This window comes from Myotis lucifugus, unplaced genomic scaffold (genome assembly GCF_000147115.1).
Source record: "Myotis lucifugus unplaced genomic scaffold, Myoluc2.0 scaffold_184, whole genome shotgun sequence".
NCBI classification, from domain to species: domain Eukaryota; kingdom Metazoa; phylum Chordata; class Mammalia; order Chiroptera; family Vespertilionidae; genus Myotis; species Myotis lucifugus.
This window is the reverse complement of record NW_005871232.1, coordinates 2,332,447-2,360,121: the sequence shown is the minus strand read 5'-3', so window position 1 is coordinate 2,360,121 and position 27,675 is coordinate 2,332,447. Positions and strand designations below refer to the sequence as shown.

Genomic DNA, 27,675 nt, shown 5'->3' with positions numbered 1-27,675 from the left:
GGCAGCTTCAGCAGCTCATTCATTCGCAGTCTCAACTGTCCGCCTTGACAGCCTCGGAACAATAATTTCACTCATGAACTATAAGCAGCTCCGCAGATGCTAACTTCTCATTAGGCACTTGGGGGCAACTAAGAGCATGTGATAGGACGGGTGGGCCCCCTGGGCCTCGTGATCGGCCCCTGATATCACTGCTTTTGAATCCATCATTCCCTGGGCATATGGGAGGCTGGACTGCCATGGCCCAGGCTGGGCCGACAGGTAGGGCATTCTGCACACACACTGAAATAAAACAATGCTGAGAGGCTGCTAATTCAATTAAAGGAATGTATTACACCAGTTAGAATGCCCTTCTCTAAAACACCCTGCTCTGAAAACCATGTTAAATCCTCTTACATAAGAGACTCTTAATGGAGCTCGTTTCCCATGCAATCAGTCCCATAGTGACTGGGTTTACGTTACAAGGATCCACAGGTGCGGGGTTTCTAATTACACTTGTGTATGCTTCGGAAGGAAGGAACTGGCAACCTACCTCCAAGTGCCAAAGGCAGTGCGGAGACAGTTCCCAGGGCTCTGAGGCCCGCCCTTCCACCACACCTCCCCGGAAAAGTGCCACAGGAGGCTGGGGGGGCTCGGCCCGAAAGAGAAGGAGGCATCACGTAGGGTCATGAGACACCAGGCCCCGGGCCAAGCACAATGACTTGTCATTCCATCTGACGTTGAAGTGCAGAGAGCAACACCCTCACATCCAAGCACGTTCCTGTTCCAGTCACATAGCAAGAACCTGAACCATTTATAACTTGGGCTTTCATTCACCCCCTGAACAGGACACAGAGTCTTGTATGGGCAGAAAGGATTTGGCAAAGTGCGAAATGGAAGACACGTGCTACGGGGACCAGACTAGTATAACTCAGGACTGTGGTTATCTCTGGGGGAATGGGAGGGAGTCACAACTGGGGAGGGCACATGGGGCTTCTAAAGGGCTGGAAAATGTCTATTTTGTGGCCTGGGTGCTGGTAACGTGTGTTCACATTGTGAGCATGAATTTGAATTTAGTATAAGACCAGTGCTCCAGGTGTTAGGATCACACACCCTTGACAGCCACGGGGCTGATCAGACCACAAGCACGCAAGACAATCAGAATTTAGCACATGTTCCCACTGGCGGCCACACACCCAGTAGCAGAGCAGAGCTCTCAAAAGTTCTACAACTCCAATGCCATGCTAGCCAAGGCGGCACTTTATGAGCAAGAGAGAACATACAAGAATGAGATTACCCACAGTTCATAGATTACAGTAAAATAATGCTTCACCCAATGCAACAATGTCCTGGAGCACAGAGGACAAGACCAGGACAGCTAAGCAGGTTATTGAAAAGGCCACTTCATGTGGACTTGCCTCGACTGCCCTTGCTGGTCGTGTGCCTGTCTCCTGCTCTTGACTGGCTGCAGCCTTGCCCACTTCCTGGCACTCATTCCCCCCACCCTCATATTATCCTATCTAATAAAGAGGGAATATGCTAATTGACCCTCACACCATCGCAAAGATGGCGGCGCCCACAGCCAATAAGGAGGGAATATGCTAATTGATTGCCATGCTCTCAAAGATGGTGGCACCCACAGCCAATAAGGAGGGAATATGCTAATTGACTGCCACGACCTCAAAGATAGCAGTGCCCACAGCCACAAGATGGCCAGCAGAGGAGGGCAGTTAGGGGAAACCAGGCCAGCAGGGGGAGGGCAGTTGGGGGTGACCAGGCCTGCAGGGGAGGGCAGTTGGGAGGGACTAGGCCTGCAGGAAAGGGCAGTTAGGGGCAATCAGGCCAGCAAGGGAGGGTAGTTAGGGGTAACCAGGCTGGCAGGGGAGGGCAATTGGGGGAGACCGGCCCAGCAGGGGAGGGCAGTTGGGGGCAACCCGGCCGGCAGGGGAGGGCACTTGGGGCAACCGGGCCGGCAGGGGAGGGCACTTGGAGGCGATCGGGCTGGCAGGGGAGCAGGTAGGCGTCGATCAGGCTGGCAGGGGAGTGGTTAGGGGGTCATCAGGCTGGCAGGCAGAAGCAGTTAGGGGCAATCAGGCAGGCAGGCAGGCAAGTGGTTGGGAGCCAGCAGTCCCGGATTTTGAGAGGGATGTCTTAGGGGTCCCAGATTGGAGAGGGTGCAGGCTGGGCTGAGGGACATATCCCCCCCCCCCCCCAGTGCACGAATTTCATGCACCGGGCCTCTAGTAAGTAATAAGAGTGTTGGGGAAATATTAGCATAAGTTGTTTTCTTCTTCTTCTTCTAGATGGACTTTCAAGATTTCTTTACCTTATAAACTTGCCCTTTATTGGATTTTTATTAAATAAGCAAGGTATACTAGTATATTGTTGCCTACCCTTTTCTTCTCTCTAACATATGTTGAAGGGGCAGAAATGGTCTTACTCAACTCAGTAGCCCTGGGCTTAGTAGAGTGTCTGAAACCCCTTACATACAAGAGATGTCTGCAGAATGCAACAAATTAATTATTTTCTAAAAACTATGCTGTAAGATTTTGTTGTTGTTGTTAATCCTCACCTGGATATTTTTTTCCATTACTTTTTCAGAGAGAATAGAAGAAAGAGAGGGGGAGAAGGGAGAGGGAAAGAGAAAAATCAATGTGAAAGATACATCAACTGGCAACTGACTGCCTTCTGCATGTGTCCCTACTGAGGGGTGGGGAGAAAACTTGCAAACCAGGTACATGTCCTTGATCAGGAATCAAACCTATGATCCTTTGGTCCTCTGGCCAACACTCTAACCATTGAGCAAACCCATCCAGGGCTGTTAGAAGATTTCTTATATAAAACTCTATGTGTCCAAAACCATCTATACTGACACAAGAATTTCCTGCTGCTGCAAAGTAGATGACAATGCAATCTACACCAGTTTCTACATCAGAGCAGCACTGGCTTCTGCATCTGCCTGGCCTAGAGAGGACCAGCACCCTTCATCTGGAGCCTGGGAAAGGGTTCTTAAATGCTGACATTCATGTCACATGAAAGACATATCTGGATAAGAAGTAATAAAGGGCAGGAGTTTGGGAGGCAGGTACAAAGGGGTTAAAATCCCCTCTACCATTAAATGACCCGGGCAAGTTACTTAACCTCTCGGAACCCCCCATTCAGCCATATGGTGCCAAGTTCTAGGAATGACATGGCATCTGACTCCTTCGCCTCTAGCCGGCCCCAGTGATTCCAATCTTCTTCCCTGGGGAGTGACTTAAAAGTTAACACACAAAGGTGTGTGCCCAGCGTCTGCGGCTCCTATGTGGGGGTATCCTCCTGGAGGGGCAAGTACCCCGTCACAGATGCTGAGAAGGAAAGCATGGTCTCCTCCAGCACTGCCACCAGTGTGTGCACAAGTCACCAAGGCTCAGACAATCATGTTCCCATCTAGGACTGAATCTGAAGCTAGTGACACAGAGACAGGGCGAGAGCAGATTGCAGCTGCGTGACGTGAGATAACTCTACACCAGGGCCTGGCTGGAGCCAACAGGGGCATCCTCACTCAATGTCCATGGCACAGTGGTGGCCACTGTTCCTGTGGTACCGTTTTCCCTGTGGTTCTGGCAACCTAACTTTCTTTGGTAACTGCTGGGCATCCTATATAATAAAGAGCTAATATGCAAACGGTCATCCATCGCACCCTCACACCAGGGCCAGGGGACCTGAGGCGGCGCCCCCCACCCAAGCGCCAGGGCCGGGGGACCTGAGGCCAGGCCGGGGGACCTGAGGCTGCGCCCCCCCCCCACCTGGCAGGGCTTGACGAGGTCCTGAGGCTGGCGCCCCTACCCAGTGGGGCTTGACGGGAGACCTGAGGCTGCGCCCCCCACCCTGGCACTGGGGCCGAAGAACCTTAAGGCCGGGCCAGGGAACTCGAGGCTGAGCCCTCCCCCCGGCCAGGTTTGATGGGGGGACCTGAGGCTGCACCCCTCCGCTCAATGGGCTTGGCAGGGGTGGGGCCAATGGGGCTTGACAGGGGTGGGGCCGGCCGGGTCTGGCACGACTTCACGCTCGCGGAGTGGGCAGGGACTTGACTCTGGGTCTCGTGGTGCGCCCCAGACTCTGACAGGAGGGAGATTTTCATATACATTTTACTAGTTTTCTTTCATCTCTGACACTTCTATTATAGAGAAAGGGCAAATAGCAATATTAAAATATTTCCTCTAATTAATTCCCTTTCAATGTGCACAGATTTCGTCCACCGAGCCACTAGTTCTTTCAATAAATGCTTTTTCTGCTTAGGTTCTTATTTGCCAAGAACACATGGACAGGGTGGGAAAATTTGGACAACTTCTGGCTTTCAGAAGTGCAAGAGAATAACAAAAATAAAACATCAAAAGAAGCCAAACCAGAAAAGCAATCACTTAGAAAATGAGCAAAGATTCGCACTGAAAAGTACTCCATGTGTTTGCCCTCCTTTTTTTTACCTTAACCTCTTTGTAGCTCCTTCATTTTTGAAAACAGATGCTTTCTCTGTTTGCTTGAGACAGCGGAGAACACTACAACCAGAAAACATCGATTTTCTTTTATTCTGTTGACAGCGTCTTTTATTCTGTTGACAGCGTCTTCTGCTCTCAAGTTTCTCTCTGACTCTCTAACTGGAGGGTTATGGATTATTAAACTCCTTAGCATTCAGTTCAGTTTAACACATCTTTATTAAAGACCTACTGTGTGCAAGGCACTATGCTATGCATTTATAACCAAACCCATAACAAATGCAGATATCTCTATTCAAATTCAACTAGGAATTTCGTAATTAAAAATAAAAAGTTCATAATGAAATTTTTATTTTTAAATGTAAAACACCAAGTTAATTATTTTGTGAGCACTCTGGGTGATACACAACATAGAAGTTTCAAAGTGGTGACCTTTGAGGCAAACGCACAGGCAGGTTTGGTTTGACCCACAAGACATGGTGTTGCTTCAGTTACGTAAAACTCTATTTCTATGAAAATTAGAGGATCTGCCCTGCACCCCCACAGGGGCGCCATCTGACAACGGGGGTTGCAGCAGCAGCTGCTCCTGTTATAAGCAGCACACAGCTCTCTGGTGTGTTAGAGGGCCCAGTCCCTGCTCTTATCTAATATCCAACCTAGTTCACTAATTTATGTTGCCTGCCTGGCCCCAAGAGGCATTCGAGTTCGGGATCCTTGTTTTGATACATTATAAAGTGGGCTTTTTAAAAAATAGAAACACACACTTAACACAAATGCATTAAACATTGCCTTTAAAAAGGGGAGAAAATATTCTTTCCCACGTCAATCCAACATTCCTTGGATTTTAGACTTTTCATAAATATTAAATATATAAACTATCTCTTACTTCATCACTATATTTTGTATTTAGATGTCTGCTTTCAGGAAATGACGAAATGTTATGCCTCCCCATTTTATTCACATTGCCACCTTTCAGGTGTGGGAGGGAGAGGAGTGTGAGAACATTTGTCTAGTTCACTAGAAAAAGAAGCAAATAGGGTATGAACCTCACAGTTTTTAAAACACTTTTGCCTTGAGCATACATTTCTAAAATATATCAAACATCCTATTTTTATAAGCAAAAAGCATCTGGTACTATAAGAGCAATATTTTTAAACAGTTACAATATACGTATTTTTATTTCCTCCAAATTTCCTTTTCCTCCCATTAAAAGACAGCAGGTAAAATTGATCACACTTTGTGTTCTTACATAGCATCAAAAACAGCTTGAAAAATTAGCCACTCGCTAACGAAAAAATTAGCCACTCGCTAACGCTTGGTGAATGCTTGACTACTTGAATGAAGAAAGGAATGAATGAAGGGACGAACACAGGAAAGAAAGGCGTAGCGGTATTTTGAGCCTGGGGGAGCCCTGAGGACCCCTTGCTGTCGCTCTCCATGGCTCCAGCATCTGGTTCCCTTCTTCTGCTTCCCCAAGCCTACACCATCAGAGCTCCCATCACTTCCATCCAATTCATAATTCCTAGCTTCCTCTTCCTAAACCTTTATCAAGGTAAAGGTTGGTTTAAAAAAATAGCACACGCAAACTTACATTTACTTTCCTGTGATCACTTTTCATCTACGTGAATAAGGAAACAGTCTACAATGCACAGAGGTGGTATTTCTTTGTCCAAAAGAAGTGAGGGCGGTACAGGCTGTGCCTATAGATGTAGTAAATGGTGTGGATTGGAAGTTTGGGGTTTTGGAAGGGATGAACAGTAAGGATAACATGACATAGCAGGAAAAGCACACATTTTGGAGTTGGTGAGTTTTTTCTAGCACATAGATCTTAAGCGTATCTCTCATTTCACTCATTGGGTCATGTGTGTGAGGCAACAGACATGGTAGTTCAAGGTGTGCGCTTTGGAGTCAAATGGATCTGGCATCAGTGCTGCCTCAGCCACTGCTATGCGAGTGGGACAGGCGGCTTACCCTCCCAGAGTCTTCCTGTCCCCTCCAAGGAAGCTGGAGACATCCTCACCGTCGGAAGCTGGTGGGAGACGCAAGATGATGACCACACCAAGTGTGCCACACAGCAGCAAGAATAGCTCACCACTCCACAGCTTTCTCTAAGGCTTTACACTGGCAAAGCACTGCACGCTGTGGGCCCTCCAGGGGAGAGATGCCACGAAAACTGGTGGAAACTTTTCTAGGCTCCTGGCTTCCCATTACCAGAAGGAAGTTCAGGAACAATGGAAGGCACAGCTTTGGTAGTCTTTATTATTTGAACCAGCCTTCCTCACTTGCAGAAAAAGCCATACAACCAACACCTCACAGTCTTGGTCCCTCAACAGCAAAGGTAGCAAAGGACCAGGGCTTGACTACGTAAAATCACTGAGCATAACAGAAACCCTCTTCTAGCAAATCTGTTAGTAAGCCTCAGGCTAATCCTTACAATGTTAATGATGCAAAGAAAGTGGGCATTCCTTGTGCACTTCAACTAGTCTGGACATACATTTTTTTAATAATCCTGAAAAAAAAATCAACATAATCAGGACCCTTATAAGCATAGCTCATGCCATTTCATCATACATGAAATTCTATTTTAAAGTGCGAATAAAGATGCAGTGAGTGAACGGAGACACACACGAGGTCTAAATACCTATACATTAGTTCCCAATTAGGGTACTAAAAATAACATTGTATTACAGATCCCGTGATTCTCTCCTATTTTTTTTTAAAAAAAAAAGACCAAACAAACAGCTTCTACCCTGATCCTTCTGGACAATCTAACTGCCAAAACAGACTTTGCAACCCTGGCCAGGTAACTCAGTTGGTTTGAGCATCATCATGATACATCAAGGTTGCGGGTTCAATCTCTGGTCAGGGCACAAGTATCAATTAATGAATGCATAAATAAGTGGAACAAATATCTCTCTCTTCTCTCCTCTCCTCTTCTCTCTCTCTCTCTCTTTCTCTCTCTCTCTCTCTCTCTCTCTCTCTCTCTCTCTCTCATCAATTTTTTTTAAATAGTCTTTGCCCGGCAAGAATTTTATCAAGTCCAGCTGCAAACACTAGCCATCTCTTGCTGACCAAAGCTCTGATCAAATTACTGACAAAAAGAACAAACTAAAAGCTGCCTAATAAATTCAGTTTGTTTTATGAGCAAATCTTTTCTCCCTTAATAACCAAGGAAAAAGTAAACCTAAAAAGGTAAAAAGATTAAGAAACACGTCTTTATGAGGCCACTTTGCCAGGGGCCAGGCTGCCTACATTCCCTGCCCTAGAGAAATGTCATGTCCACTTCAATAATTAAGACTTTCAGAGAGTGTGGTGCAGACCAAGGCTTAAGAGTTAGAAGAATAAGAATTAAGAAAAACAAATTAGAACCTGAATGCAATTCAAACAAAGCCTGGCATCTTTTTCCAGTTCCAGACTAGCTTTCTTGAGAACTCCCTCCCCCATGAGCAATGTTGCTGGCAGCACCACGCTGGGGGGCTCCAGGGCACACATTTGACCTTGAAAGCCGTGGCCCGCGCATGGGCAAAAACATTTCCAACTTCTGAAAGGCTCTTCTAAGTTCTACAGGAAACAAAAGTTTAAAAGATACATAAAGGAAAGAAGGGTAGCCATTCACCTCAAAAAGCCCACTTTTCTGATCTTCCCAGAGCTATTCTGCTCCCAGGGCCCCAGCCGTTTCCACATCCCGCTGGAGCTGTGTCTGATAGCGCAGTGCCCTCAAAGTCATTGGGTGTGGCCTCTTCCTTCCCTTCCCGCATCGCACTTCCATGTTAAAGAGGGTGCGACCCCAGATGCTTCCCTAGGCAAAGCCAATTGGGAGTTAGTGACCCCCACAACCACCTATCACTCGCACTCAGCCCCAGCTTGTGACCCAAGAGACGCCTCACAAGCTAGTGGGTGATGGGCATGAGAAGCAGCTCACCCTGCCACTGACACCCAGCTTCTTTAAACAGAAACATGACGGGTCCGTCCTCATTATGGACCCACAGTAAATCTCTCCCATAAAGTTATAACTATGGCCTCCACAAAAGGCACCGGTACTCGTGTGGAAAGCCAACCTTTGGACCCCCTCACCAAGCACTGTACACTGATATTGGGGCCTCTTAAGGGTCACCCTTGTCCCCACTAGCTCCCAGCAGACACCACAGCTGCAGCTAGAGGAACACACCCCTTTCCACGGGACAGCCAAATTCCATAAATGCCACCCTTTCTTCTCATCCCCTACAAGAGCAGGCAGTCGCACAATGGACAGAATATTTCATTCACACTCTGTCTGAAGAGCAATTTTTCCATAGAGAAACTGGGTAGTTAAAATTCTCAACCAGATGAGGGGCCTATTCATGACAATCTCAAATCACAAATGACAAAGCTGTAGCCTGTATCATACATTTTTTTGAATCACAAAGTCATCTGTCTCATAAACTTAACCCTTCATTTCCTGAGAGCGTTTTTTATATCATCACCCTTTATACTATAATGTCTATATGCGATAAACCTTCTGCCAATAAAAGATTGTTTAAAGAATACAAATTATAATTACCACATACTAATGCCAACATCATGTTGGCAACAGAACAGAATTTTAAATTATAGTTGCACTGCGGGCATATTAAATGACTTGGAAGCCCTAAGTAGTTGGTTCTTCCTTGATTCTTTATGCAGTAATCTGTAAATACTGCATAAAGCTGGGGCTGTAAACCCTGGGAGTGAGGTAGCTCTAGCAAGATCAGAAACTCGTAGTTTGCAAAGATCAGTTGCAGTTCTCCTTTTAATTTTTTTAAAAGTTTCTTTTCGCCTGGCTGGCATGGCTCAGTGGTTGAGCATCAATCTATGAACCCGAAGGTCACATTTCAATTCCATCTGAGTGCCCGGGTCCCAGGCTCGATCCCCACTAGGGGGCGTGCAGGAGGCAGCCAATCAATGATTCTCTGTCATCATTGATGTTTCTATATCTCGCTCCCTCTCCCTTCCCCTCTGAAATCAATAAAATATATTTTTTTAAGTTTATTTTCCATTGCCGACTCAAGCTTAGGGTAACCAAGGAAACATTTTGCTCATACTTGGGCTAGAGCTCTAAAAGTGGAAGTGTGGCCTAGGCAACAACACTGATAATCAGTGAGGATGACAAAACTCAGGCTGGGCCCTGGTCAGCTAACTGTCATCTGCAGGGTTTCCTCCTAGCACAAAAGACTGCTCTCTGCCTGCTAAGTAATATACATGGAGACAGTACAGAGAAAGAGAGGAGTTGATAACAAAAAGGGACCTTTCCTAAACCACGAGGATTCATAATTTAATTATAATTAGCGTTTTTTTAGAACTCAACAAACAACTCTGCAGTTCTGAGCTTCCTATTCATTTAATTCAACAAGACAATAACCAAAATTACCCCTAGATTGTCGGTGGCTTTAATAATAAGAGTCAGCAACTTTCTAAACTAAAAAAAACCTCTGAATCTGGTTTCCTCAAAGGTTTACAGAGTAATAATAGGCCAGTGCTTTTAAGTGGAAAGCAATTTCTCGGTGTTGCACACAGCCCTGCTCGGAAGGCTGGGCACGCTTCCACAGCAATCAGCGCGGACAGAGAGAGGCTGCCTTTCCTTTCTAGTGGTGAAGCCACAGCTATGAAAAAGCTGTTACTGAACAGAGCGGCAACGCTGAAGAGAACCTCTGTTATCTGACCACCCCCAGGGCCAGGCAAGGACCAAGGCATTCCTCCGAGAGGCTGTGCTCCAGTAAGCGAGAAGGGAGCATGAATACTGACAGAGGGCCTGTCCAACATTCAGAGAGGACAGAAAGCAATTGAATTTGTCACCACGAGGAGCACATCATGAAATAATCCAAGGTCAGTTGGCCTATACGAAAAGTACCACGCTGCCCTCCTAAAAACTGCTTAATTTTTGCAGAGACCAGCTCTCAGAACCAAGGTTAGTTTTTTATAATAGGTTTTTACCTCCTCACTGGCAATCTGAGCTTAAATGCTTTGCTGAAGCATTCATTCACTAGGGATCAAAATCACAAACACAGCCTCGCTCCCTATGCCATACTTAAGTCCAATCCCTCTGGCCTGCAGATGCCCTTTGTGGGTGGTAAAGGACAAATGGCATTAAAGCCTATTATTTGGCTTTTCATGTAAGAAGGCTTAATGTGTCAGCTGCATTTTAATCTAAGGATTATACCCTTACACTCAGAAAATTCCTTTTAGAAACATCAAAAGGGATCTTTTTTTAAGGATTTGTGTTTTTTATAGCAAAGCCCAATTATTTATAAATTTATTGGTATTTTATATCTAAAATGAAAGTGTTTAATAAAAAAGAAGAGGCAGCTGCCGCAGAGTTAACAAGAAAGCCACGAGCTCTGCTGAGGCCATCTAAATATATTTCATGCTTTGAAAATAAGGCATGCCAGCTAAGGCTGGCCACTGCAGGCATGTGTCTGACCCAATGTCAGTGCTACAAATCCTGCCCCGGTTTACTTTTTAAGACTTCTACACTGACTTCCAGTTAAAGACGGTGGATAAACACTCATACTTAGTTCCTCTCTCTCCTAAAATCCCAATATAACAATTAGTGCTTTTTAACAGCATAAGTCCACAAGGCCAAAGATAACAGGAGAGATTAAAGTTTTAAACTTTTTAAAGCTGGCAATCAAATAGATGATGGCAACTGAGAGAAGCCCATCTTCCCATTTGTGAAGTCCTATTTTTTGTTGTTGTTGACTTCAGAGAGGGAGAGGGAGAGAGAGATAGAAACATCAATGATGAGAGAGAATCATTGATTGGCTGCCTTCTGCATGCCCACAATGGGGATCAAGCCCGCATCCTGGGCATGTGCCATGACCAGGAATCAAACCGTGACCTCCTGGTTCATAGGTCAATGCTCAACCACTGATTCACACCGGCCGGACTGAAATCCCATTCTTAAACATGAACAGGATCATCAGACACTTAAAGTATCTAATAGAAAGAGAAGAATAAACAGTTAAAAAAAGAAAAAGGCAACTTATTAAGTGAGAAATTGGGGGGGAGGGAAGGGGGCCGGTGGACAACAACAGTGTAGAGGGAACAAGAGGCCTTGTGGAACTATGCAACCCTTTAAAAGTCAAGCTTACAGCCCTAGCTGGTTTAGAGCGCCAGCCTGCAAACTGAAGGGTCCCAGATTCCATTCCAGTCAAGGGCACATACCCAAGTTGTGGGCTCAATCCCCAATAGGGGGCATGCAGGAGGCAGCTGATCAATGATTCTCTCTCATCATTCATGTTTCTATCTCCCTCTCCCTCTCCCTCTCCCTTCCTCTCTGAAATGAATTAAAATATTTTAAAAAATCAAGCTTACATAACCTCAATAAAAACTAAACTTAAAGAGATGAGAGTTACATCTACACTTAGTATTTCATAGTGTACTACCTGACAACTTACAAAATACTTTCACATGGGTCTAATCACTTAACTTTTACTAAACTGCAAGTTAGGTTACCCCATTTTCACAGATAAGAAAACCACCTCCGGGAAATTATGAAACTTGATCAGAGCGGCACAGAACAACCAAGTGGCAGAGGCAGGACTAGGAAGAGCACAGCGTACACAGGTGTGTTTGCGATGTACAATATAGTTAATATTGCTGATGTGCTGGGAGTCTGGAGGGGGATGAGCCAAATCAAATTTTGGAGTTCCGTGGTTCTCAAACTTGAGTGTGTGTAAGAATCATCTGGAATTCCACTCACATGCAGTATCTAAAGTAGTCAAATTCATAGAAGCAGAAAACAGACTGGTGGATACCAAGGGCTGGGAGTGCCGGGAAGGGAGAGCTGTGCTTTGACGGGTATATAGAGTTTCAGATTTGCAAAGTGAAAAGTTCTAGGGATCTGTTTCACAGCAATGTACATACACTTAACATTACCGAACTGTAAGCTCAAAAACGGTGAAGATGGTAATTTTAAAGTTATATGTTTTTTACAAGTCAAAAGAAGAGTCACCTAGAGGCTTGATAAAACACTTATTGCTAGCCCGGCCTGCGTGGCTCAGTGGTTAAGCGTTGACCTATGAACCAGGAGATCACGGTTTGATTCCTGGTCATGGCACATGCCAGGGTTGTGGGCTCGATCCCCAGTAGGGAGCATGCGGGAGGCAGCCGATCAATGATTCCCTCTCATCATTGATGTTTCTATCTTTCTCCCTCTCCCTTCCTCTCTGAAATCAATAAAAATACTTTTCAAAAAAAAAAATACTGATTGCTGGACCTCACCCACAGTTTCAGTTCAGTATGTCTGGGTGGGACCTAAGAATTTCTACTTCTAACAAGTTACCAAGTAATGCTGATACTCAAGTTCTCAACCCTAAATGCACAGTACCTTTACCTTAGTCCCCAGACCAAGTAAATAACACAAGGGAAGGAGGCCAGGGGTGCAGGGGGGATGGGCGGGGAGGAGGCATGTACCTAAACATGGAGTGCTTTTATTTTTTTATGTTTTTATTTATTTGTTTTTAGAGAGAGAGGAGGGAGAGGGATAAAGAGAGAGAAACATTGATGAGAAAGGAACATTATCAATTGGCTGCCTCCTTCATGCTCCCTACTGCAACCCGGACATGTGCCCTAACCGGGAATGGAGCAGGTGACCTCTCGGTTGACGCGGAGTGCTTTGAAAGCCCTTGGGATGATTCCCAATACGCAGGCAGTCTGAGAACCCCTGGCCGGGACGCTAGCTCACACGGATTGGCCGTGCAATAGATGCCTGTTTCATCATCTACAAAATGATGGTCACAGAGTTGCTAAAAATATTAAATGGGATAATCAACAAAAGAACTCAGGGTAGTGCTCATCACACAGTGATAGTAATGTTACCACTTTTGTTGATGACATTACAGGAAATAAGGTTGACCCTGTTTTCTACCTATAAAATCGGGTCAGGTTAAAGACAATGAAGAAACTATTACTATTCAATCCCAGACTACTGAGCAGGGCCAAAAGCTCCCAGAGAGCTAAAAATAAAGTAAGTGGGATTAAATCTAAGAACCTATTATGATTCCCACAAGCATTTTGCAAACCAACAGTCACTTCTGCAGAATTAGTAGCTAATCCCTTTACTCTCTAAATAGGTGTTGTTATTTAGAATATAAATATCATTGTAAAACCAAGTGTTGGAATCAAGTCTCAAGATATCATCACCTTCACCTAAAGAAATAATATAAGGTGATGTGTTAAGATGCAGAAGATAATGTAGGACTCAGAGTGGAAATTCCTGAAGACATCTACATGGTAAATAACTTCTTGTCAAAAGAAAGTGAAAATGAAGACAAAGGCACAGTTCCGACAGGTCTGTTCATTCAAGAAACAGCTGAGTGTGCCTCCCACATGCCAGGCACAGAGGCAGCGTGGGAGGACACGCCATTGCAGGGCGGAGTTTTTCATGCAGTGAAGCGAGTGGATCTGGCGATGAAGCGAGCTTTGGGAATACTGACTAGCCCCATTTTCCTCAAAATCGCCACAGGAAAGCCAAAATTGTGGTTTCTGCTAAGTTTTTCCTTTTGTGTATAGCTGCATTTTTGGGAGGTGCATCACGGGTTACCCACAGCGATACTTTAAGTTTCCAGTGTCTTGAGTCCACAGCAAGTACAAAGAAATCATTGTCTTTGTCTTCAGAAAGAAAGCAACATGACCCTCTTACATGTCTGGGTCACACCAAAGTCTGAGTCTCCAGGGCAAGCCTTCTCCATTAAGTCACTTGAATAACTTCCCCACAAAACATTCTTAACATTGTGGGGAAATATTTGTAATGAGGAAAATGGGGTCCATTTCTAAATAGAACTGGCTAAAGGCACTGGAAGCAGTATTCCGGGGCGGTCCAAGCCTCGCTCCGTCAGAAGGTACGTCCTCACACCACCTCCCGACCACGAAAGTCCTAGATTCCTCTACAGCTCAGAAGACTGGACCTGATTAAACAATCAGCCAGCACTTCCCTAGTGAATGCCAACCCTAGACATGGCTGATGTCCCAAGGTGGAACATCAGGTGGAAGTGGGATTAAATCTAAGAACCTATTACGATTCCCACAAGCATTTTGCAAACCAACAATCGTTTCTGCAGAATTAGTAGAATTTCAGATTTGCAAGATGGAGTGCCCACCAGGTGGAACAATGCCAGTGTGAATTTCCTCGCAGTAATATTGCCTCAATGTACCTGGAGGCACGATGCAAATGGGAAGATGAAGATCCATTTGCAAGTAGAAGATATAAGTGACGCTGCCCTCTATACACTTGGGGACTTCCAAACAGCAGGCGCACCTTGTAGGAGTGTTTTCCTCTCTGCTTCTTCGAATTATTATGAAGCTGAACCCCACAATCATTACACAAGGCAAGTGTGGGGACAGGGAAGAAGCCAGGAGACCTGAATGCTATTGGCTCCCATTTACGGGCCATGTGACTCTGGACTTCAGCATCCCCGCCTGTGAATGGCAGGGCTGTTTTAAAGATTAACAACAATAACAAGGGACAGAGAGACTAAGCATGCATCAGGCACTAAGCGCCCTACAAATAGCCACTAATTTAACCCTTCCAGAGCCCTGTAAGGTAGACGGAGACCTTTGTCTCCATTTCTCAGTTGAGGGAACTGGGCCACAGAGACGTTAAATAATTTGTCAAAATCTTATGTGGCTCCTAACTGAACCTATGTAGTCTGACCCCAGGACCCATGTTCCTAATCACTTCTTTATCCTGACTAACCTGATGCTTCTTTCAGGTCAAACAAAATAATATACCTGAAAATGCTTTGCAAACCACAAAGATGCAATTTTTTTTGTTATTATTATTATTATTATTAAAGTTTGCCTCCCAGCACCCACCAACCCTCCTGGTAACTGCCCTGATTTACTTCTGGAGGGACTCATCCCCCACGGTCATCACTCAGTGCTTCATCCTCGGCTGAAGAGGTGCGGACCTCGGGCTGTAGGGTGAACACACGGCCTGGCACTCCAGTCAGAACAGGCCAGTGTCCCTGGCCCCAGTGACTGGCCCAATGCTCTAGGCACAAGGCCAAGAATGTTATCTGTACAGAATCTTGGATGATCACTATAATGATGTCAGCCTGGAGCTGCTGGAGGTCTTGATTCGTAGCCCAAGAACATGCAGCCAAGATGAATCCTCATGACATCATCTGGGTCCCCAATCAAGCCCTTCCTCAAGTCAGATCCATTTCCAGACTTTCAATTACCTAAGCCAACACTTTTTTTTCCACTTAGGATAGTTTGAAATTGGGTTTTCTGTCACTTGCAAGCAAAAAAATCACCCTAGCACCCTTTCTAAACATGTTTTATTCTATCGAGCTATATTCATCTGTATTTTCTGTCCTTTGTTCTATTCTGCTCTCTAAAATAAAACACTCCTGAGGCTGGAGTTCTAGACAAAAGTACTCCGTATTAGGTAGAACACAAGATCCAGTTTTCCTAATGCCACAGATCAGGTGATTTGACCTACTATCAAATTTGTTTTAAAAACTGTATTTATGCCAGAACCGGTTTGGCTCAGTGGATAGAGTGTCGGCCTGCGGACTCAAGGGTCCCAGGTTCGATTCCGGTCAAGGGCATGTACCTTGGTTGCAGGCACATCCCCAGTAGGGGGCGTGCAGGAGGCGCCTGATCGATGTTTCTCTCTCATTGATGTTTCTAACTCTCTATCCCTCACCTTTCCTCTCTGTAAAAAATCAATAAAATATATTAAAAAAAAACTGTATTTATTTATTTTTTTAATCCTCACCTGAGAATATGTTTTTATTGATTTTTGAGAGAGAGGAAGGGAAAGGGAGAGAGAGAAACATCAATGTGAGAAAGAAACATCGATTGGTTGCCTCCCCTACACACACCCGACTGGGGATCGAACCCATACCCTGGGTATGTGCCCTGACTGGGAATCAAACCAGTGACCTTTCGTTGGATGGGAGGACGCTCCAATCAACTGAGCTGCACCAGCCAGGACTCAAAAAACCTTATTTTTAACCAAAGCAGCTGGGTCTGCAGTTTCCAGCTTTGTAAGGAAAGCAACTGTGACATTTATTTTTGCTCAGTCTTCTTCATTTTCATTTAATACTAAATCCAAACCACTATAAAAATTATTAAATGAAGAACAGAATTGAGTTTTTTAAATATTTTAAACAAAAGTAGCAAGTATCATTTCTTCCTCGTAAAAAGGAACTAAGTCTTAACTTTACTTACTAATTTTGGAAACAAAACAAACCAGTATACAGTCTGAACCACATTCATTAAACTATTTGTTGCACTAAATGGCAGACCAATCCTCACAAGCGCCTCAGATTTCAGAGGAAAGCACTACTGCTCACCCAGATACTGTCTCCTACTGCGGTGGGTGGAATTCCATGTGATGTCAGACGGCTCCTGAGGCAATGTGGAAACATTAGCAGGACCTCATGCATTTTCACATTTATTACACACAGCTAAATAACCAAGCTGGGCCAACTGCGTTTCCTTTTTATCTGTCCAAAGACAGTCTGGGGTGGTGAAGGGGCAATCCTTAGCCTATGTCCACTCATAAGACATATCTGAGCATATATGAAAATGCTGAGTTAACATGATATTTAAAACCAGTTCTATGTTCATTAAAATGCCTTCTATAGGCTCCTATTAAGAAGACAAACTTTTATGACCTCACGCAAGCAAACAGATAAGAACACCAACAAAGACACATTTGTTCTACTATATTCAAAACTTTTTTACTTTGCGTGCTGTTCTTTCTGTCGAGGTTTATTGTTTATTATGAAAGTGGCCTAAGATGGGGGTCTGTCGTCTTGCTTTGATAAGCACTTCAAAGCTCACAGCCCTATCCAGACATGCTAGCTCCCAAACAGTCTGGTGTTACTACATGTAAATGATGACCTTCAAACACAAAGTCATTTCTATGCACATCATACTACATACACTTTATAAGTGAAGTAACCATTAGATTATGTAAAGAATTAATTCTATTTCTAAAATCAATAAATATAGCCAATATATTAGCTTAAAATTGAAGATTTGGTAATTCTATTCATATTACACATCTGCTTTGATTCATAGAAAGCATAATCCCAGAATGGAACTTCAACTTCATAGGAGCCTCTTGTAAATTCCTTAGGGGCAAGAATCATATCTGCTATCACTATTTTGTGCCTGACATATAATAGACTCTATAAAAATTTGTTGACTAGTAAATGAATAAATGATGGTATTAACACTAAAATGAATGGGATCAGACTATTTTATGACTACAAAAATTACTATGTCTTTGCTTTTATGAAGTAAAGCAGGAGTTGGCAAACTTTTTTGTAAAGGGACAGATGGTAAATATTTTTGGTATTGTGGATCACTGTTGCAACTACTCAACCCTGATCTCTTTTGCAACTAAACAACAGCTGTTATACCACAAAAGCGGACATAGATAACATATAAACAAGTGAGCATGATTGTGTTTGAATAAAACTTTATTTACAAAAGCATCCATAATCCATAAAAACATTCAAATCCCAAGGGAAACACTTTCTTACAATGAACACTATTCCCTAACGACTGGAAATTGGTTAACTTGCTAAAGTCAGCCAGACATGTTTCATTGGGTCAAAAATTGGCCAAAGTATATATAGTCATTCTCTTTAGTGCCATCACTCCTTACTAAACAACCTGCATGTTACAAGCCTGGCCCATGCAAGCCTTTGAATTTACTTCCTGAATTCTACAGTACAAGTGGTTTCCAAGGATGTGGCCCATATCCATCCCTGTGAAACTATAACCACAACACAGGCTCCTCAAAGCCCACAACTCTGCCCTTCATCAAACACAGGGGTGGGGAACATCCGGCCCGTGGGCCTATATCATTTGGTTTGGCCCTGCCAAGGCATTAGGGGTGAGTTAATTAAATGTTTGACCAAACATAGCAGGCTAATTTTTAAGTTGATAATTTTGTATGGCCTGAGAATGATGTTATAAAATATCAAAATGGCCCTATCTAACACCTAATCCCTTTAATTATCCACTGACTGCCTGATATTTGGTGTGTTCTGCACTGTCTCCTCGAAGGGGCTGTATAAGAGTGAAAAGGGCAGAGAAGGGCATGGAGAAAACATGTGCCAGCAGGAACATGGCCAGTCCCAGGAAAAGCAGCAGTCATTACAGGACTGATAAACAACACACATCTCCCAACTGTGTCTCAATCTTCTCTGCTGCCTGGATTCCTCCTTCATATCACAGCAGAGCTGGGCAGAGAAAGGACAACCGGGACCACCTCCATTGTAACCATAATGAGGATAAAACCTTGTTTATTCTCCATTTTTGCTGGAGGATGTTCTGGGTGGGTGAACACAAAAAATTACCTGCATCTAACAGAATAAGTACACTGTTGTATTCCCCTATGATGGAATGCTCAATAGCAATAAAAATAAGCAATCTATAACTATTGCAACCAAGTGCAGGAATCTCTCCAATACATTGTTGAATGAGAAAAGCCAGACACAAAAAGTAAAATTTGCATATATATCACACAGAGAGAGAAAGAGAGAGAAATAGCAAAATGAACTAATGCTCCTAGAAATCAAGAGGAGCTACCCATGGAGTGGGGTGTCTAGAGGAAGCATGTATCTTAAACACTTGGAGTGCGGGAAACGAGTTAAGTCGGCTCGCGTGAATTGCGCGTACTCCGCGGGAGCCGTCTTTAACTCGGTTCATATAGATTTGCGGTGGAGTGCGGGAAACGTGTAAACTCGGGCCGATTGTAACTGCGTATTACCAAATATTTGTTTGTAATCCACCCTTTTGGTGGATGGAACAAAACCAAAAGACAGAGCCATCTTATATTTTGGCGGGAAATTCACCCGCACTCCAAGTGTTAACCATGTGCTGGTTACATGGGTGAGTTCAGTTTGTAAAATTATATTGAGCTGCACACTTACAATATGTGTATTTTTTGTATGTATGTTCTATTGTAATAGACAGTAAAAATCATTACCCCTTATCTAAGTGGTCCAGGGCCAGAGAGCCAGTTGAAGGCCCCAGATGGGGCCCCACGTCCTTCCCCTTGACCATGTCCTTCAAGTCTTCTGCCTCATAGGGAGCCCCACTCAACTCCTCCTTGTCTTTTCCAAGTATAACCAGAGAGAGGCCAAAGGGCAACACAGCCCACTAGATCGTTCTGAGATGCCTGCAATTCCAGTCAGAGTCCTTCAGAATGGCAGTGTCTTTTGAAGGAACTTTACTGCTGTCACTACCGTTGTCTTCTAAATGAGACAAGAGGCTATAAGAAGTCTCTGCTGCCGTAATTGGCTCATTTAAATGGACTGCTTTTAAAATGATGTCCTAAATGGGCAGGTCTAGTTTATAAACATCTATGAAGGAATGCTTAGATGCTCAGGGACCACTTGAGGAAGATGCCATAAATAAAATGTAACAGAGATTAGAATGCAAGACAGTTGACATCCTTCCTGCAAGAACCACAGAGCTGTAATAACTGATTGTGTAATGGGCCATAATGGGTAATGTATAATAATCTATAATTATAACCATAGCTGAACACATCTTTAAGATTTTATGTAACGTATCAATGCAGGGAGTCAAATTAGGGGCTGAGAATCATTTTTTAATCACTCTAATGTTGATTTTAATATAATCACTAATATTCTTTATACATTCTCCTAATAATTTCAGGTTAAAAAATCAATTAAGACCTTTGATCACATTAGATCGCAGAGACTGTAAATGCTGATCAGGAAAAAGCAGGAGTGGTAATCAGATCCACTGACCCAACAATAGATGTCACCACAGTGGGCAGATGGGCGGAATACAGGGAGTGAAGAAAGCACAGTGATCCCCTCCTGTTCAGGTCCATGTGTGGTACCAATTCCAATCCTCCATATTCAGACGCTTCTCAGAACAAACAAATTTGTACTGCATATCTGTCTATTAAATAAACCACTGTTTAAAGCTTTTTTAAAATCTGACTTTATTTATATCAGCTATTACACCTTTTAATAGGAAATTATAACTTCACTTAATTAAATTATTCTATGTCACATAGTTTATAAATGTTCTAAAATGGCTCTCAGAAAAGAATAATCCTTATTTTTAAGAGTCTTATTCTCAAGAATTTAGGATAATGTGTCATGATGGCTGTAATTTGCACATTTCAGCAGAAAAATATACAAACCTACACACACACACACACACACACACACACGTGGCAAAATGCCAACAACTGTTAAATGTAGGTAGTGAATACGTAAGAATTCCTGCATATTCTTTTAACTCAGTGGTTCTCAACCTTCCTAATGCCGCGACCCTTTAATACAATTCCTCATGTTGTGGTGACCCCCAATTTCATTGTTACAAATTGAACATAATTAAAGCATAGTGATTAATCACAAAAACAATATGCAATTATATATGTGTTTTCTGATGGTCTTGGGTGACCCCTGTGAAAGGGTCGTTCGACCCCCAAAGAGGTCGTGACCCACAGGTTGAGAACCACTGTTTTAACTCTTCAGTATGTCTGAAAATTTTCATAATAAAAAGTTGCATAGAAATGTCTACTTACTTTTCAAGAGGAAGCTGTCTTCTTTCTCCTAATCAAAAATGAATGCTAACTATGCCCAAAGGCACACTCAGGTCACTCATGCTGCCCTCACCTGCAAGAATAAGCAAAACAACTTGTTATCACCAAAGATTTGCATATTAATGCTACTTCACCTGAGAACATATTCTTAATATAATGGCAAGTCTGTAGATCAGTGGTTCTCAACCTTCCTAATGCCGTGACCCTTTAATACAGTTCCTCATGTTGTGGTGACCCCCAACCATAAAATTATTTTCGTTGCTACTTCATAACTGTAATGTTGCTATTGTTATGAATCATAATGTAAATATCTGATATGCAGGATGTATTTAGGCGACCCCTGAGAAAGGGTCGTTCGACCCCCAAAGGGGTCAAGACCCACAGGTTGAGAACCGCTGCTCTAGATTAAAACACTGCTGCAACTATTTCTTTTTAGCAAGGAAAAAAGTGAAAAGAGAAAAGAATGATCCCATCATATACTGAATGTAGGGAACAACTATTAACCTCACCCACCCTGCAAATGTTTAGAACAAAGGAATTCCTCAGTAAGTTTCTTTTAATTCACATCGATTTCAGGGCAGTGACGTAGTCCAAACTCCATTCAAACAAAAACTGGAGCTTCAAGGACCTGAGCTTCGCTCTGGATTTCTGAGACCACACCTAGAAGGCATCCAAGGATGCTCTCAGAACCACACCAGAACCGCTGACCCCCCTGGAGTCCTTTCAGGCAAAGGTATTTGGACCCAATCTACTACTGTACTCAACTACTACTGTACTCAACTACAGAACATGCTATGGGGCACAGTGGGATGTGGCCTGCAAGTCATATTCCTGCTGCCACACGTTACATTTCAGCATTATCTCTTACAAGGGGCCCTCCCCACAGCCCTGTGAGGTAAGCAGAGTTTACTGATTCCATTTTCCAGAGGAGGCGGCTAAGTGTCAGAGAAGATGTACGACAAGAACATTCAACTAGAAAATATCAGAAATGAAATTCCAGCTTAGGTCTTCTGACCCTAAGCTCACCATACAGGTCATCCCTACCTTTCCACTCCCCCTCAACACCATGCTCTCCTAAAAGCCAACCTCAAAGCAAAATGGCCAAGCAGCACATTCACCTGCCAGTGGGGGATGGAGATGACAGTTTGTTCCCTGATAGTATATATAAATAATCATTCTTAACAGTCCCTTGGTACTATATTTTATGATTATCAACTACTACAATTACTATTAGTAATTATAGTTTCCTTTTAAACACAATAACCCTATTTTTCACATTATACACACACACACACACACACACACACACATAATTTTCCCCCTCCTTTCTCAAGAAAGCACACTGTTGGCCAATAGGAGTAAAACCAGCATCACATGGCACCCTTGGTGATTTTTATCTTTGCCACAACAAAAGGCAATAACTTGCCATTGAAGTTTTTGTAAAATGCAAAATACAATATATTATAATGGCATGGATACTGCTCCACTAATAAAGATGGAAGCAGCACCAAAAAAAACGACAGCTGGGGAGAATGTAATATCCCTATATGATGGCCTAACGTGGCCTTTCATCTGTTGGTCACCAAAATTCTGCAAGCACAGAGGTTTAGAGGTATCAATGTCTAACCTCCACCTGTGAAGGTGCTGGCACACATGGGCCTGAGGAAAGCTGGCCAGGGAACCCCGCACCTGGCTGGCAGGCCTGTCTCTTCCATCCTCAGTGTGAGTAAAACTCCAGGGAACTTCTGCAAGTGGCTCCTGGCCTGGGGGCTGGAACACCTGCTCACAAGGACACTGAGACCCACAAAGGAGATAAATGTGGCTCCATGACTCACAAACCCAGCACGCTGACCCCAGGAAACCCACCAAGAAGTTATGCCAGGAGCTACACAAAACCAAGGGAAAAACATGATGTACCTTCGGAAACATCCATTTTACTCCAAGTTTTGGTGATGATAAGGAAATGAACCAGTAATTTAAAAGTTGTTAATAGTAAAACAAATATGCCTTGTGGAGTAGAATGTCACCGGACATGCATTTTTAACTAAAACTCCTTACATGCTTAATTCATTTCCGGCTCTTCCCTTACCTGTGGGGGAAGGGAATGGGGATGGACTCTCTCCTTTGTCATTAAAGGTGGCCTTGGGAGAACATGTGAAGTTGGTAGGGATTTTATATCACAGTGAGCCCAGAAAGCTACCAATAGCCCTTGGTCTGAAGAATTCTCTTCAAAATCAGGGATCCCAGATTTCTGCCAGATCTAGGTCAGGTAGACTGAAGACGAGGCACACATACATAGTCCCCTCTCTACACCACACATCCTGGTGTAGGTGTTCTGATAGTGCCTCTCTTCACTGCCCTTCCCACCAGCTTCCCGGCCCCACCACACTCCTGCCCTCAGTTCCCGTTTACATTACTGACTTTCTTCAACCCCATCCTGACTACTGACATATTCAGCACTTACAGTAATTTTCATTTACATGGATGCTGCATCATTACTAAAGAAAAATAAGCTTACCAGTTTAGTTTGCCTCTAAATACTTTTTATTGTAAAATATATTAAAAAGTGCATAACCATGGTAGCCAGCTTCCAAGGTGGCCCCCAATGATCCCGCCTCCAATATTCATGCTCTTGCGTGGTCCCCTCCCACAATGAATAGGCTGGAGTGAATAGCCAATAGGATGCTGGGGAAATGATGGAGTGTGACTCAAAGGCTCCGTGAAAGAGCAGCTTCCCTCTCTCTCTATCTTGGGAGGAAAGCTGGCTGCTGTTTCCTGCATTCTCAAGTGCTCTAAAGACAAGCCCATGTGCTGAGGAACTGAGCCTCCTGCAACAGCCAATGGAGGTGGCCTTCTTAGGAGCCCTCAGAGGATGGCTGCTTCAGCGATCTGGACTGCAACGCCATTGGAGACCCCAAATTACAACCACCCAGCTAAGCTGCTCCAGACTTCCTGACCCACACAGAAACTGTGTGAGATCATAAATGTAACCGTGCTTTAAACTGCTGGAGATACAACATGTCAGATTAAAGAACAATAAAATATACCCCATGTACCTAATACCCAGTTGATGTTGCTGGGGTTTGGGTTGTTTGTGTTTTAGAAGACCTACGTGCTCCTTCCTGATCACCTCTCCCTCTCTACCCCCCTTGCCCTGCCTCCCTGCACAGATAACCACCAGCCTGAATTCTGAGTTAATTATTCCTTTGTTCCTCTCTGTAATTTTACCACATGTGTATTCTCAATACACGGTTGCATTTTGCCTGGTTGTAAGGCTAATGTAAATGAAACAGACTATACATATTCTTCTAATACTTGCCCCTTAAGAGTTTGAGATTCATCCCTGTTGACTCCTGTGGCTGTAGTAGATTTTCACCACTATCTAGTTCTCATTGTATGAACATATCCACAATTTACTGCTCTGTTCTACTGCTGAGGATCATCTGGGGAGTTTTCAGTTTTTGCTGTATGAATAATGCTGCCATTTACATTCTAGTGCTCCTCGCCAGCAAGTTCCTCCAAAGGCACACACCTAGGAGAGGGGAGCTGGGCTTGGGATTGCAATGCTCAGCTCTCCTAAGGAGTGTCCAACCGTCTTCCAAAGTGGTTGTGTACAACTGACTCTTAAGCCGCCTTTCTAGTCTCTCTCCAAATAAGAGGCGTGCCTGTTTTGCTAATTACCAGTAAAGCTTTCAATCAACAAAGGGAAAGCTTTTCCTATTTGCAGCATCACTACTGCAAATAAATAGTACTCCAAAGCAGTGACCCAGACAGCTGGAACGGATTAGTCACAGGACATCAGTACAGACTTCAGAATAATGATGCAGACCCGGCCAGCACCACACACTGCCCACACGGACAAGTCAAATTGGATATCTAGACTGACATTAAATTCAGACTGCTTTCCTCCCAGCGACTCACATCCATGGTCCCATCTTATTATTGTCATCTCGGAGGGGGGAAAATTAACTCGCATGCAACCCGGCAAGTTAAGATTAAAGCAAGAAAGTCAAATTACTTCAATGAAATTGTATTTGGGGGATTTTTTTTTAACAGAGAGCTGGTTATGTTTTTTATGTTTTCATCTATAAGATGAGATTTTCATTTACTATATCTAATTTTATGTGTAGTAATTCTACAAAAAGTATGTATTCTCTACACAATTAGATGTTCTTTTATATTTAGTTCATTCAATTTCTTAAGTGGCAACAGTAATATTTATGATAATGTATCTGTATTTCAAGTAAAAACAATATCAAACATTATGTGGCATCAAATACAAAAAATAATAAATTACTTCAATTGGAACAGGAAGGAGAGAAGAAATATACTGTAAATTTCAATGAGGTTCATATCATGTCGCTGAAAAAAAAACAAAAAACCAATGGCACTAGATGACCACAATGAGGTCATTTCAACCCAACCTCTTGACAGTTCTTATTTGTCTGTATACAATCATTTCTCCCCGTGAGGCAGGAACTATTATTACACCCTTTTTCCAGATGGAGAAAACTAAGGCAAAAAACAATTAAGTGTAAACAATCACACGGCTGATACGGTAGAACAAGGAATTGAACCCAGGAGGCTTATTCCAGAATCCATATTCTTAAACACTCTTCTGTGCAGTTTCTTCAGCCCCCCAAGAGCAGCCAGAGGCCCTGAAATGGCAGCTACCAGTTACTAAGCACCTACAATATGCCAAGCACTTTTTAAGTGCTCTATTGCATTATTTCTAATCCTCCCCACATCTCCACCAGGCATGTATTCTCCCTATTTTATAGTTGAAGAAATTTAGGTCCTGGGAGTTTAAGTAATTTGACCAAAATCACATAGGCAATAATATAAAATGGTGGAGATCCCACTTGAACCTTGTAGAGTTCATGCGCTTTCTACAGTGGGTCTTCTGGACCAAATAAAATTATCCTATCTGAGGATGTGTGGTAGGCAAGTTTGACCTTAGGTCCTAAAAAAGGCCCTCTGAAGGAAACAGATGCCACAATGGGAGAAGGTGTGCTGGCCTTCCTGGTGAGCAGCAGTGGCACCTGCCATCCCTCTGTGACAGGCAGAGGCGGAGTGGGTGCCAGTAAGACCAGCAGGCACAGTCAGAAAACCAGGGCTCAATACCACCTCCTCATGGGGGTTACACTGGGCAGGTCAAATGGCCACACCATACAATGTTTTCATCTGTAAAATGGGGCTATCTTTTTATTTTAATTTTTATTGAATTTATTGGGGTGACATCTATACTAATAAAAGAGAAAGATGCAAATTGACCATACCTTTGCGACACCCAGCAGCCAATCAGGAGTGGCTATGCAAATTAACCCAACAAAGATGGTGGGTTAATTTGCATATGCAGGTGCCAAGTGCCAGGGTGACGACGCAGGCGTTCCACACCGCCCCAGCCGCTCTGGGCCTCTGGGCAACATGGGAAGGCGGAAAGGCAGCTCCCGGCCTGAACAAAGGCAGAAAGGCGGCTCCAGCCAGAGCGAAGGCGGTGCTGGCAGCCAGGGGATAAAAGGCCCTTTCTTGCACGAATCTTCGTGCATCGGGCCTCTAGTTGGTTAATAAAATTATATAGGTTTCAGATATACAATTCTATAATACATCATCTTTATACTGTATTGTGTGTTCACCACGCCAAGTCAAATCTCCTTTCATCACCATGTAAAACGGGATTTTATTTCAAAGAGTTGTTGTGAGGATTTAAGAGACTAACACATAAAGGGACCTGGCACACAGAAGGCACCCGACAAATGCTTAACAACTGAAGAAGTGGAAATGTGCTCTAGCTACCTAATAGGAAAAAGCAAGGAGCCAATTTTAGCGATAATACCCTTGCTTCCACAACAAAGCCTCATAATCCATGATGGATGACTTGACAATTTGTAAAAGGTCATCTTTGTATCATGATTTTTTAAAACTAATATTATGATTTCCTCTTTCTGTCCTACCCTAACTAGAACAACCCTTGCCAACTAGATCAACCCTTTATGACATTAGTAAAAGAAAGACATCCTTTACATGAATACAGGAGCTGGAATGCACTCCAAGTAAAACATTTGGCTCATTTAACTTCTCTGTTACTGACTTTAGAAAATCTTAAACACTCACTTCAAACAGCCACATCTCTTCAAAGTATTTCCAGTTTCTTATAAATCATCCCAAATTACCTAGCCAATAACAAAAAACAAAAAACAAAACTTGATTAAATGACTAGTAAATGACAAAAAAAATTTCAGCAACACTTCATACACCAATGCAATGAGAGCTAAGGTTCCTCCATCATAGCCCTTTTGCCATACCTAAGATTAGGTATTTAAAATACACAATGTGAACTTAGAGACAGACCACTCAGCAATCTCCACAGTAACTGGTCCTTTTCGCATTTACAAGAGGGACATGGGAGCAGTAGTAACTGCAGCATTGTAGGTCTGCTTTGCAAAATTGGTTCAATCCCATCTTTCTTGACCAAATGATGCAACCAATGAGCTACAAAGAGAAAACAGAGAAACATGTTCCTTAAAAGAAAAAAGGCTGACTCTTGTGTTGGTTCTAATATTTGCCCCAGAGTGAGGTAGGAGACCCACCAAAGGGCAATTTTCCAGAGGGAGGTAGCCAGTGAGGGGCAGAAACAGCCTCAGTAAAGTA

The 27,675-nt window shown here is 43.4% G+C and overlaps 1 protein-coding gene across 6 annotated transcripts in view; it reads right to left on the bottom strand.

The window, feature by feature from the left end:
• The window catches only part of SGMS1 (sphingomyelin synthase 1), a 207,417-nt gene extending 180,258 nt beyond the window's left edge, over positions 1-27,159 (bottom strand). For 5 of the 6 annotated variants that reach the window (XM_006096638.3, XM_023760508.1, XM_014462551.2 and 2 more), the window contains exon 1: positions 21,007-21,097. The gene's annotated coding sequence lies outside the window, so the exon portion shown is untranslated. Of the gene's footprint in view, positions 1-21,006; positions 21,098-27,138 lie in introns of those variants that run through there. The other variant, XM_023760512.1, reaches the window with a different exon arrangement.
• Between the last annotated feature and the right edge of the window lie 516 nt (positions 27,160-27,675).